Source organism: Camelus bactrianus, chromosome 1, assembly GCF_048773025.1.
Source record: "Camelus bactrianus isolate YW-2024 breed Bactrian camel chromosome 1, ASM4877302v1, whole genome shotgun sequence".
NCBI lineage: Eukaryota > Metazoa > Chordata > Mammalia > Artiodactyla > Camelidae > Camelus > Camelus bactrianus.
The window spans coordinates 81856911-81867811 of NC_133539.1; the positions used below are offsets into that span (position 1 = coordinate 81856911).

General features: G+C 46.2%; 1 non-coding gene across 1 annotated transcript; it reads right to left on the reverse strand.

Moving 5' to 3' along the window:
• Positions 1–9764: 9764 nt before the first annotated feature.
• LOC123614797 (U1 spliceosomal RNA) lies at positions 9765–9931 on the reverse strand. Its single transcript, XR_006722274.1, has one exon. It is a non-coding gene; the product is annotated as a U1 spliceosomal RNA (small nuclear RNA).
• Between the last annotated feature and the right edge of the window lie 970 nt (positions 9932–10901).

A 10901-nucleotide genomic window follows, 5' to 3' on the forward strand; every position in this document is an offset into this window, starting at 1 on the left:
AAAACAGAGTGAACTGAGATAATCTCCCCCTTTCCAGAGGCAGCTCTCCCAGGCTGGGAGCAGACTCACAGGATTTACCTGGAAACTCATGGTGTCCTTGGGATGCCCTCTTAGATAACCAGAGGGACAAACACACGAGTATTCCTCATAGGCCTACCATGTGCCGGACGTGTGTCATGTGCCAAAGGCTCAGAATAAAATGAAGCTAAGACCCAGCCCCTCACTTAGTGATGTTCTTATTCGAGTAGTTTTGGTCCGGCCTCTTCTGACAGTTTATTCCATATTACCTAATGGTTAAAAGCCCCTATTTTATAGTCAGAACACCTTTCTGTGGGGACCAGGAGAAGGCAAGACTGTGAAGGAGGGGAAACACGGCATTATCTGTCCCCTCCTTCCTCTCCTCCGTTCATGCCGCCAGGGCTGGGGTGGGTAGGGGACCTCGGTGTTCTCAGCCATAGTTACAAATTGTCCTGTTTTGTTCAGCTTCTCCTCTGAGTACTGCTCTCCACTCAGTCTCCTCATGGCTAAGCCTCATCCCTGCCTCGCTCTGCTTATTTTCAGAGCTCAAAAATCCCTTTGGTATATTTTGGCTTCAGCCTAAGGCTAACTTCTGACCCAGCCAAACTCAGCTCTCCCCTCAATCATGATGCACCCAGAAACAAATCCACCTTCTGCAGGGAACAGCACCTCTGCTTGGCAAATGCCAGGATACCGTTGGGTATCATCCTGGCATTCAGCCCAGCTGGGCTGCGCTGTGAATGTCTTGTGCACAAATGGTCAGGACCCTTCCTGGCCCCCTCAAGTTCCTGTCCTTGGCTGTGTCCTTACTCCATCCCACTTTCAGCCGAAGTGTAGAATTTCCGCTCTCCCGGGGGGGTCTCTCACCATCCCTGCCCACTGCTCTAGTTTTCATCTAGTCAGAGCCATTCCTCAAAGGCTGCCTCCCAGAAAAACCTTTGTGTTAAGTGGTATTTGGGTTGAATTGTGGTCCCCAAACTCATATGTTTAAGTCCTAACCTCCCAGTGCCTCAGAATGTGACCTTATTTAGAGATAAGTTCTTTACAAAAGTCAAGTTAAAATGAGGTCCTCAGGTTGGGCCCTAATCCAGAATCACTGGTGCCCTTATCCAAGGGGGAAATTTGGACAGAGACACACAGAAAGAAGACAAGATGGAAAACCACAGGAGAAGATAAACTATCTACAAGTGGAGGAGAGAGGCCCTTGGCCCTCAGAAGAAACCAGCCCTGCTGACGCTGATCTCAGACTTCTAGTCTCTGTACCTGCAAGGCAGTGCACTTCTGCTGTTTCAGCCATTTGGCCCAGGGTCGTTTGTTACGGCAGCCCTTGCAAACAAATTCTGTTTTTTCAGGAAGACAGAATCTGAAATGAAGATTTGCATTAAGCAAGTCCATTGGGAGTGTCTTCGGGATCAGCACGTGTAGGGAATGACAGGAGACTGGGCAGAGGGAGGAGCTGAACTGCAATGTGTTTGCAGTCCAGAACTGAGCTGGTTCCAAGGTTACCCTAGAGCTGGGATGGCCCTTTGGAGTTGTCCATCTTGAGCATAAGGAGGTAAGGGGGAGGCCCGATCTTTATGCCCCCTCCTCCCAACAGGGATCAGTCCCTGGACGTGGGAGGGGGCACTTTGGGTGAGGAGACTTTCTTTGACTGAAGGCAATTTCTGCAGAGGGACTCAACAGAGAGCCTGCAACACCCACACCGGTAGCGGGAGAGTGAGTCATCTGTCCCACAGGGGGAGCCAGGAGGCACCACAGCATCCATACAGCCCCCTGGACCAGCTTTGCCCCGCTGCTGCACTCCTGTGCACAACCAGCCTCTGCTTCGGCTCCACACACTCACCACAGTGGTCATTTATTATACCTTTTTCATTTATTTGTAAATTTAATATTTTGAGTAAGTACTGGACTGTAAATGTGCCAAGACCTGGTTTATTTTTGTTCAGTTTTATATCATCTATGCCTCCGAATCCCTGGAGATAGAGTTTTAGAGAAGTAATTAAGGTCAAATGAGGTCATGTGGGTGGACTCAGATCCAAAAGGACTGGTGTCCCTACAAGCAGAGGAGAAGACACCAGGGATTCAGGTGCACCAAGAAAAAGGCCGTGTGGGACACCGAGAGCAGGCAGCCGTCTGTGAGCCAAGGAGGGAGGCCTCAGGAGAAACCAACACTGCTGGCACGTTGGTGTTAAGATTTCCAGCCTCCAGAACCGTGAGAAAATAAAGTCCTACTGTGTAAGTCACCCAGTCCATGGGGTGTTGTTACAGAAGCCCTAGTAGACTGTCACACTTTTTAGCCTTCCTGAGCTGCAGTTTCCTCATTTGTTTTCTAGGAGTGATCATTTCTATTTCATGGATGGATGTGAGGATTGAATGAGGTAACACAGGCAATCCCTGGATGGATGGGGGTGCTGTTTACTGTGTGGGGGACAGGCAGGGCGTGTCCGTGCAGCAAGGGGAAGTAAGTTCACTTGAGGACTAACTGATGATCAAGGTGCCTGTGGGATGTCCAGGTGGACGTTCTAGCAGACAGAGGCGCAGGTGGTTTGCTAGATAAGTGTCAAATCAGTATCGATCGGTCCCTTTATTCTCCCTGCCCCCAAATTCCCCTCTCCCTCATTTCCATGCATTTCATAATCCAACAAGTCTGGTTTTCTCCACCCACCCTCTCCACCTCCACGCTTCTCTCTCCCACCCCTTACAATCTATTGGCACAAAGAATAAAGCATCCATCTGCCTGCCTCGGGCCACTGGGGAATCATTTGCTTTAAGGAAAAATATAAATAATGGAAATGTATTAAGTGTAGGGAGATAAACAGAAAGCTTCAAAATGGAGTAGGGCTCCCTTTGTGTTGCAAAGGCGAGTCTGGGCGGTGTGGAATGATTTATGAGGTTTTTGCTAGCACTTACTGTGAGGAGAGAGCTGGGAAGATAAATCAACTCCTTTATTAATATGAACTGTTTCCTTTAAAAATTGTATATGGAGACATGTAAATAGAAATGCCCCGGGCAGGGATTCTTTGCACTTTAGTTGCTTCTGGGTTTTAGAGAAATACATTTGGAGTGCATTTAAATGATTACATCTAGGAAACTGTATCATATTGTTTACGCTTTGAAAATGAGGAAAGCTCTGTCCTCAGCTCAGCGTGTGTATGTGTGTACATCTGTGTGTGCGCATGCATGCACATGTGTTTGCACACACATGTACATGTGTGTGTTTAGATGAGAAAGTGCACTGAGGGAGAGGACGAGACCTGCTGTTTGCTTGTATTTACTAGTCTTTATCTTATCTCAAGATGAAATCTTTTTTCTCTGATTACAGGTGTTAGGTAGGGCCCACAGTATGTTCAGACAGAAGAACATAAAAAGGGAAGTTACCCAGAGAGAAGCCCAGACTGGCCTTTCCAGTCTGGCCCACTCCCCGACTTACTGTCATTCACAGAATTATGAGCCATGGCATGTTATACCCAGGAAGGGACACTAAAGTCACCTAGTCCAGCTCCCTCATTTCAGACAGGAACAGGAGGAAGAGGGGCTGCGTGACCTGTCCAACAGCCAGTGGAAAAACCCCACACAAGTCTGGGCAGGTTTCCGTGCTGCGAGGCCACTGACTGTGTGATCCGAACGAGAGTCGAGGTCAGGGAGGACAGGTTTTTGAAAGGGCAGCGCCAGAGTGTGGCTGTTTAATTTATGAAAGTGAAACCTACTTTGCAGTAAGCAGCTCATCTGCTGCTGGGGCATAAGGTGCCTTTGTGACCAATCAGAAAAAGGCACCTCCTCCATGTACCTGACAAGAGGAAAGAAACAAAAGCAGGAAACTCTCCCTCCCGCTCCCCCCACCCCTTGAGTAGGCACAGTCTGTTTGCAGTGCCTGGTTGCAAAGTAGAGTGCAGGCTGGACTTCAGCTCCCACTTGCCTCTCCACTGGGTCCTCTTCTGCAGAGCAATCTGCCCCAGCATGTCCCGCGCAGCACTTCACAGAGCTCTGCCCGCACCGTGGCTGGGGATGGCAGAGTGCTCGGGTAGCTAGATGAGACCTGGGCTTCTCTAAGCAGCTCCACCATGTCTTCCTGCCTCCTTCCTGTCCCTCCTCCTTTATTTCTTCCTTCTTTTCTCACCATCAGCTAAAGTGGCTGGCATGGCCCCATCTGGGCACTAAGATGCTATTTCAGAATAACATACTGAGATGTGTACAGTGGGACCTAACATTGCCAGTCACTGGCTCAAAGGAAACCTCACCCAGATCCACCCTTGAAATGTCTGTAATCACTTCTTTGAGAAGTGAAAACCATTTTCATACCACACAGTAGTTAATAGCTTTCTTAGGGCTCTGCCTCTTACTTTAACTTATTCAACACAGTTTTAGTAAAGCCTAGAAGTCACAATTTAGGGTCATAAATGTATGTCTTAGTTCATCTTTTCCCTCAGTCTGTTTTTCATAGCTCTTCAATGTCTCTAGCTGTTTTGTTTTGGGGGTCGCCAAAATAAATGTGAGTGGAAAATCAAAGGAATCCTTTCCATGTTTCCTTAGGGCGAGAACTAAGCAGTGAGAAGGAGAAGGAAAAGCAGGAAATCAGACAGACAGGAGACCTAACATAAGCCCCTGCTCGGTCACTTCCTAGACAAGCGATATTGGGCAAGTCACTTAACTCCACTACGCCATGGGTTCTTTTTTTTTTTTTTTTCCTCATTTGGAAAAATGGGAGTAAAAATAAAGTCTAACTTTTTTTTTAAGTCCAATGTTTTCAAAGGAGACAATGTTTGTAAAAACTATCACAATTCCTAAGCCCTGTGCAGACGCTCGTTCTCACTATCATTCATTTGTACTGTATTTGTGGATAGTCAAGGCTGGCCACAATTTCTTTGCTGGTGCTCCTGCTAAGAGGTGGAACCTACTTCCCCTCCCACGTGAACTCTGGACTGGCTTTGTGACTTGCTATGACCAACAGACTAGAGGTCGGGAAAAAGGAGAGACTAGAAGACAAGCAGTGCGGCAGGAGGGGAGGCCTGGCCCTCAGGGCGGGGGCAGTGATGGGGAGACCTTTCTGTTGGAGCAGAGCTAAACTTTGCCTCATGCCATCGATGGCAGCTTGGGGATTCGTAAAGCTGAGAACACAGCGGAGGAGGCGAAGCGGGGCAGCTGAGACGATGTGGGAAAGAAAACAATTTTCACATTAACACTCAGGCTCACGTTGGGTTAAAAAAAAACAACACACAAATGGATTATTCCCCTTCCCAAGACTCCGCCCCAGTCGGGAGAACGTGATGAGATTTAAAGAGGAGAACACAATGGAGAGGTGAAGATGGGATGCGGAAAGCTACTATAGGAGACGGGAGATGTGGGGAAGCACGTGGAGTCTGGAATCAGCCAAACCCGGGTTGGTGCTGGCTCTGTTACCCACTGGCTGGGAGGCTCTCCATGTTCAGCCTCTGAAGAGGAGCTGGTACAAAGGACTGGAAGGGAACAAGATGGGAGGTGGGAGCCCTACGGTGGAGACCACCCTTGATCCCCTAAACTCACTCTTCCTTCTCTGGACACAAGCTTAGTCTACATTTCCCAGACTCCCTTGCAGACAGGTGTGGCCACATGACTGGGTTTCTTTTGACAGAATGAGCAGACAGGATATGTACCATTCCCAGGCTTGGCCCAGAAGGGACTCCCACGCATGTTTGTTCATTCTCGTTCCCCTTTCTGACTGGAGTGTCAGTGCCCTCCATAAAGGGAAAGGCAAAGTTTAGCTTGACTCTGATAGGGAGGTTTCTCCATCACCTTCCCCCACTCCCCTCAAGGTCCAGAACCCTTGGAGGCCACATATTAGGCAGCAATGAGTCTTCATCACTCAGTGTTTCTGGAAGATTGTGTCAGGGAGAGCTCCCTGTCAACCTAGTAACAAGAAATACATTTGTCTTGTGTTAAGCCGCTAGAACTTTGGGGCTTGTTTCCCTCAACAAAATCCAATGCTTAGGAGACTGTTGCATGTCCCAGAAAAGAGAAGATGAGGATCTAGAGTACTGATGTGGCCACAGGGGACGGAATAGCAAAAGTAAGTTAGGGTAAAGGACGGTAAAGCCCCCAGGAGCTTTACCCACACTCCTCATCAGAGAGGATGGTGAGGAGTTACAGGGCATCCTCTGGAGTCAATGAAAACTCTACAGTCTGGAAGGAATGAGCAGCAGTACCCTCCAGCAAGCAGCCAAACAGATAATGATGCTGACGGTGGAGGCATCGTTAGGAAAAGTAGTAGCTATGGCAACAGACATCCAGCAAGGCCATGGAGAAGCTGGGAGCACAGAGTGACCTGGCAGGGACAAACACAACAGGCAAACTTTAATAGCAGAGGCCATGTGGAAGCAGCTGGAATCCTCCGAGCAAGGCAGGGAGGGTGGTTCTGGGTTTAGCTTGGGGAGTATGTCCTGCACGTCCCCTTGCCTCCCCCTCTTTGCCCCAACATGCATAGAAAGCTTGTGGGGATCCAGGCTACAGAGGGAACACAGGAGGACAGAGAGCTCTCCACTTTTCTGTTCTCTTCCTGAGAACTTGCCCTGAGTTCAGGAGGTCCTCCATGGCTGTTTCCAAGGAGGGGTAGAGCCCAGGCTCTGTGCTGACTAAAATGTTCCTGAGATGAATGGAGTCCAAAACACTTGCTAATAACCCACTTTAGGAGTTGCTGTGGAGTGTGGGGGTGGAGGAAAACCGCTCATTAGAGGGATAAGTGATGATTTGGGCGGAACTCAGAGGCAATTGCTTTGAGCCATTATTTATCCTATTCTCCACCACCTCCCATCTCAGCCTAATTTCTCAGATCCTCTACTAAGTGGTTAAGAAATCTGTGTGCTCATCCATGTCTTCCTCAGTCTATTTTCTTTTGCTGTCAGAATCTCTATTTCCACTTCGATCACCGCCCCCACCTCACCCCCCAGACTTTAATGCAGCAAACCCTGTGAAAACCTAATTGAACTTTTGTTTTAGTGTGGAGATTTAGAGCAGAGTGGAGCTGAATGGATGCTGAGCAGAGGGTCGATTTTAATTCAGCAGAGCATTCTTTTATGTGCTGGGAAGGATGTGACATTCATTAAAGGATAATTTTCAAAAAAAGGCAAAATCATGACTCTCCTAGAGCTATAAAATGAACACATGGTAAAGATTCTATTTGACTCATTAATTAAGTGAGAGAACCAGGCAGACGTTATAAATGGATTAAAGAAGAAGTCAAGGAAGCACAGATTTAGAACCAAATTTATACAGAGCAAAGGAATGTTGAAATAAATGAGCAAATGGAGGCGAAACTGCCCTTTTCTTGGAGGAGAGGAAGGGTCATCCCTCTCCTGGACAGAATTCATTTGCATATTTATAAATAAGAATTGGTTTGCATTGCTATCAGTCATCTGCAGTTTTCAGATTAAAATAGCTCCCGTGGAATCAGAATCAGACAACCCAGAAGTGTGCTTTAGACAAGGCAGGCATAGTTTTCCACTGAAGCATAAATTTTTTCTTACACATTTAGACAAAATCCTTCCAGCCCAGGAAATTTACTCACTGGCTTCTTCCGTGGATGACTTGGATGACCTCAGAAAAGCAGATTACAATTAATACCTTAAATATATAACAATCTAGGTTGCGTTAATAGCAATTCAGCTTCAATTGTATTGTATTCAATTCCTTTGTAGCTCTGCTCCTATCAAGCTCCATCCTCCTTTTTTGTTATTGTCTCAAATTACATTTTTCTTTTTACATTGGGCTAAGAGGAAAACTTCGGTCTAACTGCAATTTGCTTAGCAGTTGCCACACAGATAACCCAAGTCTAAACTTGACCCTGTCTAATTTTCATGGAAGGACATTAAATTGTATCTCATGATGAATTAAGTAACCAATACCAAATCTGGCAGTCACAGAAAGAGTCCGGAATCTGAAACTTAGTTTCAGTTTTCTGGCTAAGCAGGTGTGTGATCTCTGAGCTGTGGTTTTCTTATCTGCAAGACAGGGAGGGCAGATTTGTTCTCAAAGCTTTCTTTTTAGTTCCTATGACTCTACATCTCACGTCAGTCGGCTGCTTGCTGTTTTATATTACTGTGATAATTTTACGTGTCAACTTAGTGAGGCCACGGTACCTAGATATTTGGTTAGACATTATTCTGGATGTTTCTTTGAAGGTGTTTTTGGATGAGATTAACATTTACATGGATGGACTTTGAGTAAAGCCGATTACTTTCCATAACGGGGGTGGGCCTCGTCCAATCAGCTGAAGATCTTAATAGAACAAAGACTGACCTCCCCCAAGCAAAAAGGAATTCTGCCTGAAGACTCCCTTTGGACTTGAACTGCAACTCTTCCCTGAGTCTCCAGCCTGCCAGACCACCCCATGAGATTTTGGACTCATCAAACCTCCATAACTGTGTGAGCCAATTCCTTAAATAACTCTGTCTCTGTTTCTCTTTCTCTCCCTCTATCTATAATAACCTATATAGAGCAAGAGAACCAATATATATGCCACATCCTATTGGCTCTCTTTCTCTCTATTTTTCTCTGGACAACCCTGACTTATACAATTACTATGAACAAAAAATGGAGAGAGTTGTTGAAAATGGGCATCTCTAGACTCCTGTGAAATCTGATAAAACCAATACTTTCTGCCCACTCAGGACAGAAGAACAAAGTTTTGCATACAATGTCTACCCCTTCAAAGGACGTTGCAGACTTCTTTCATAAAATTCAGCACATTTATTGGGTAAAAGAAGAAAAGAGCATGTTTGACAGTGAGAGTCCAGGTCTCTGATCATGGATGTTTCATATGTTGACCATGAAGTGGAGTGGGCAGCTGTCGCATAAGTGACCTGGAAAGTCAGGAGACTGTAAGTGCCTTCCCAACTTCCTGGTAAAGTCTGGCTTTCTCCCCAGGAACCAGAAAGGTAGGGTTATTATCCTTGATTTTTCACATGAGACAGGATGAGAATCATCAAGTTTGAAAACACTCCTTTCACTCATGGATTTATTAAGGCTCAGGATAAACAGATGGGATGAGGCTGAAGAAGCTGTTTGGGAACCAAGGGACTCTTTCCTTCTGGCAACACATCAAGACCATTTAGATAATGACACCAAGAGTGCCAGTAATCCCTTATGGACCAAGGGACTCTTACAGCACGGCTTATTTAAGCACAAAACATGCCACAAAGATACTGGGCTCCTGTGACGTGCTACTAGGCTCTATTCACACTTTAGTGCTTGAACAATATCCTTACACCCTTTTCTATCTTTCTAATTGTCTCCTTTTCTTTTCTTTTTTTTTTTTTAAACAAATAAGAAAATTGAAGGGACAGTGGAGTCAAGTGACTCGCCTAAGGCCACAAAGATAGTAAGGAGCGGAGGTGAGATCTAACTCAGATTCTCTGGCTGTAAGCTCCTTCTCTTTCTATTGCATCTGCAGCCTCTCTCCAGTGGCCCACCCTTTCCCTACCACCCCTCCTACTGAGTGGCCATGGACAAGGGCATGATGTAGAATGCCAATGTGAGAAGACAATATTGCAATGAAAAAGAAGGAAAGAAACACCACTTCTCAATGCAGCAATCACTGGCAAGGGAAGCAATGTTGCTGTGAAAATAGGGTGCCCACAATGCCTTATTGGTGGGAAGTTAGAGATCACACACACACACACACACACACGCACACACGCACACATGCACACAAGACTGGTAGAGTCTAGATCATGGAACCAACAGGATCATCTCCATGACTGTTTCTTTTTTTTTCCCAGGGGAGAGTGTGAACAGATAGTCCCTCACTATCACCAATTATTCAGTTAAGCTCCCCACATTTGGGGAAATCCTTGGGGTCAGCACATCCAGAGTGCAACGTATGAGGCTCGCCCTGGGAAAACCACCTTAGTGAGTCTGGTATCTTGCCTGCTGAGTTAAGTGTCCATGACTGTTTCTGACTGAGGAAAGTTCCCCTAAGAGTCCTCGGTGTGAATTGTCTACATATGCCTCCTAGAGAAAAGACTTAGAATTTCACATTATGGATAAGCTTGACAGTGAATATGTAGGTTTTTAGTCGTCCAGTGGAATTTATTAAGCATCTATTATGGTCAAGACTCTGACCTCAAAGAAGCTGGAGAGGAATTCCAACATAACAGAATTCCTGGGTTCTGCCCTCCAGGAGCTTTTTTATCCAGACTTACCAAGGAAGATTAAAATTAAAGCTGGAAAGAGGTACAACCAGCCTGCCCTACTAACTCTAAGGGAAAAGTGTTTCATTTCAGCTGGGGAATCGAGAGAAGCTTTATAAAGTAGATGAAATTTGAGCTGGACGTTACAGGCTGAGAGCAACTTCAGCTGGTGGAAAATGGAGGGAATTGCCTTTCTAGCTAAGGAAACAGATGTGGAAGTGTGAGGGCATATGGTGTTTAGGGGAGACGGGACCAGCTTATGTGACCAGAGCAGAGGCAAAATAAGGGACGTGGAGGGACATGAAGCTGGCTCTCACATGGAGTTTTGAATGCTAGGATAAGAAATGTGTGGTAGACGTGATTATGGTTCCCAGCTCTCCACTCTTCCTGTAACAGAAGCACACACCTCCAGTCACTGCCGTGTGGTTTCAGTGCCTCCAGCGGGAGTTTACATTTCTGCCCCACTGACACTGGACTTGGTCGTGTGACTTGCTTCTGCCATGACATGTAAATCACATACGCCATGTCTTAGTGGAAGCCTTAGGAGCCATTCTTTGTTTCCAACGTATCCCTTGCTTTTTTTGTTCTGCACCAGAATGGCTTATCCCATAGAGGACCTGCTTCTTTAGCTGAGTTCTGGAATGACCCTTGTAGCAGAACCATAGTTGACCCCACAATGCCCCATGACTAACTTGTAATGTAAGTAAGAAAGAAATTTTTGCT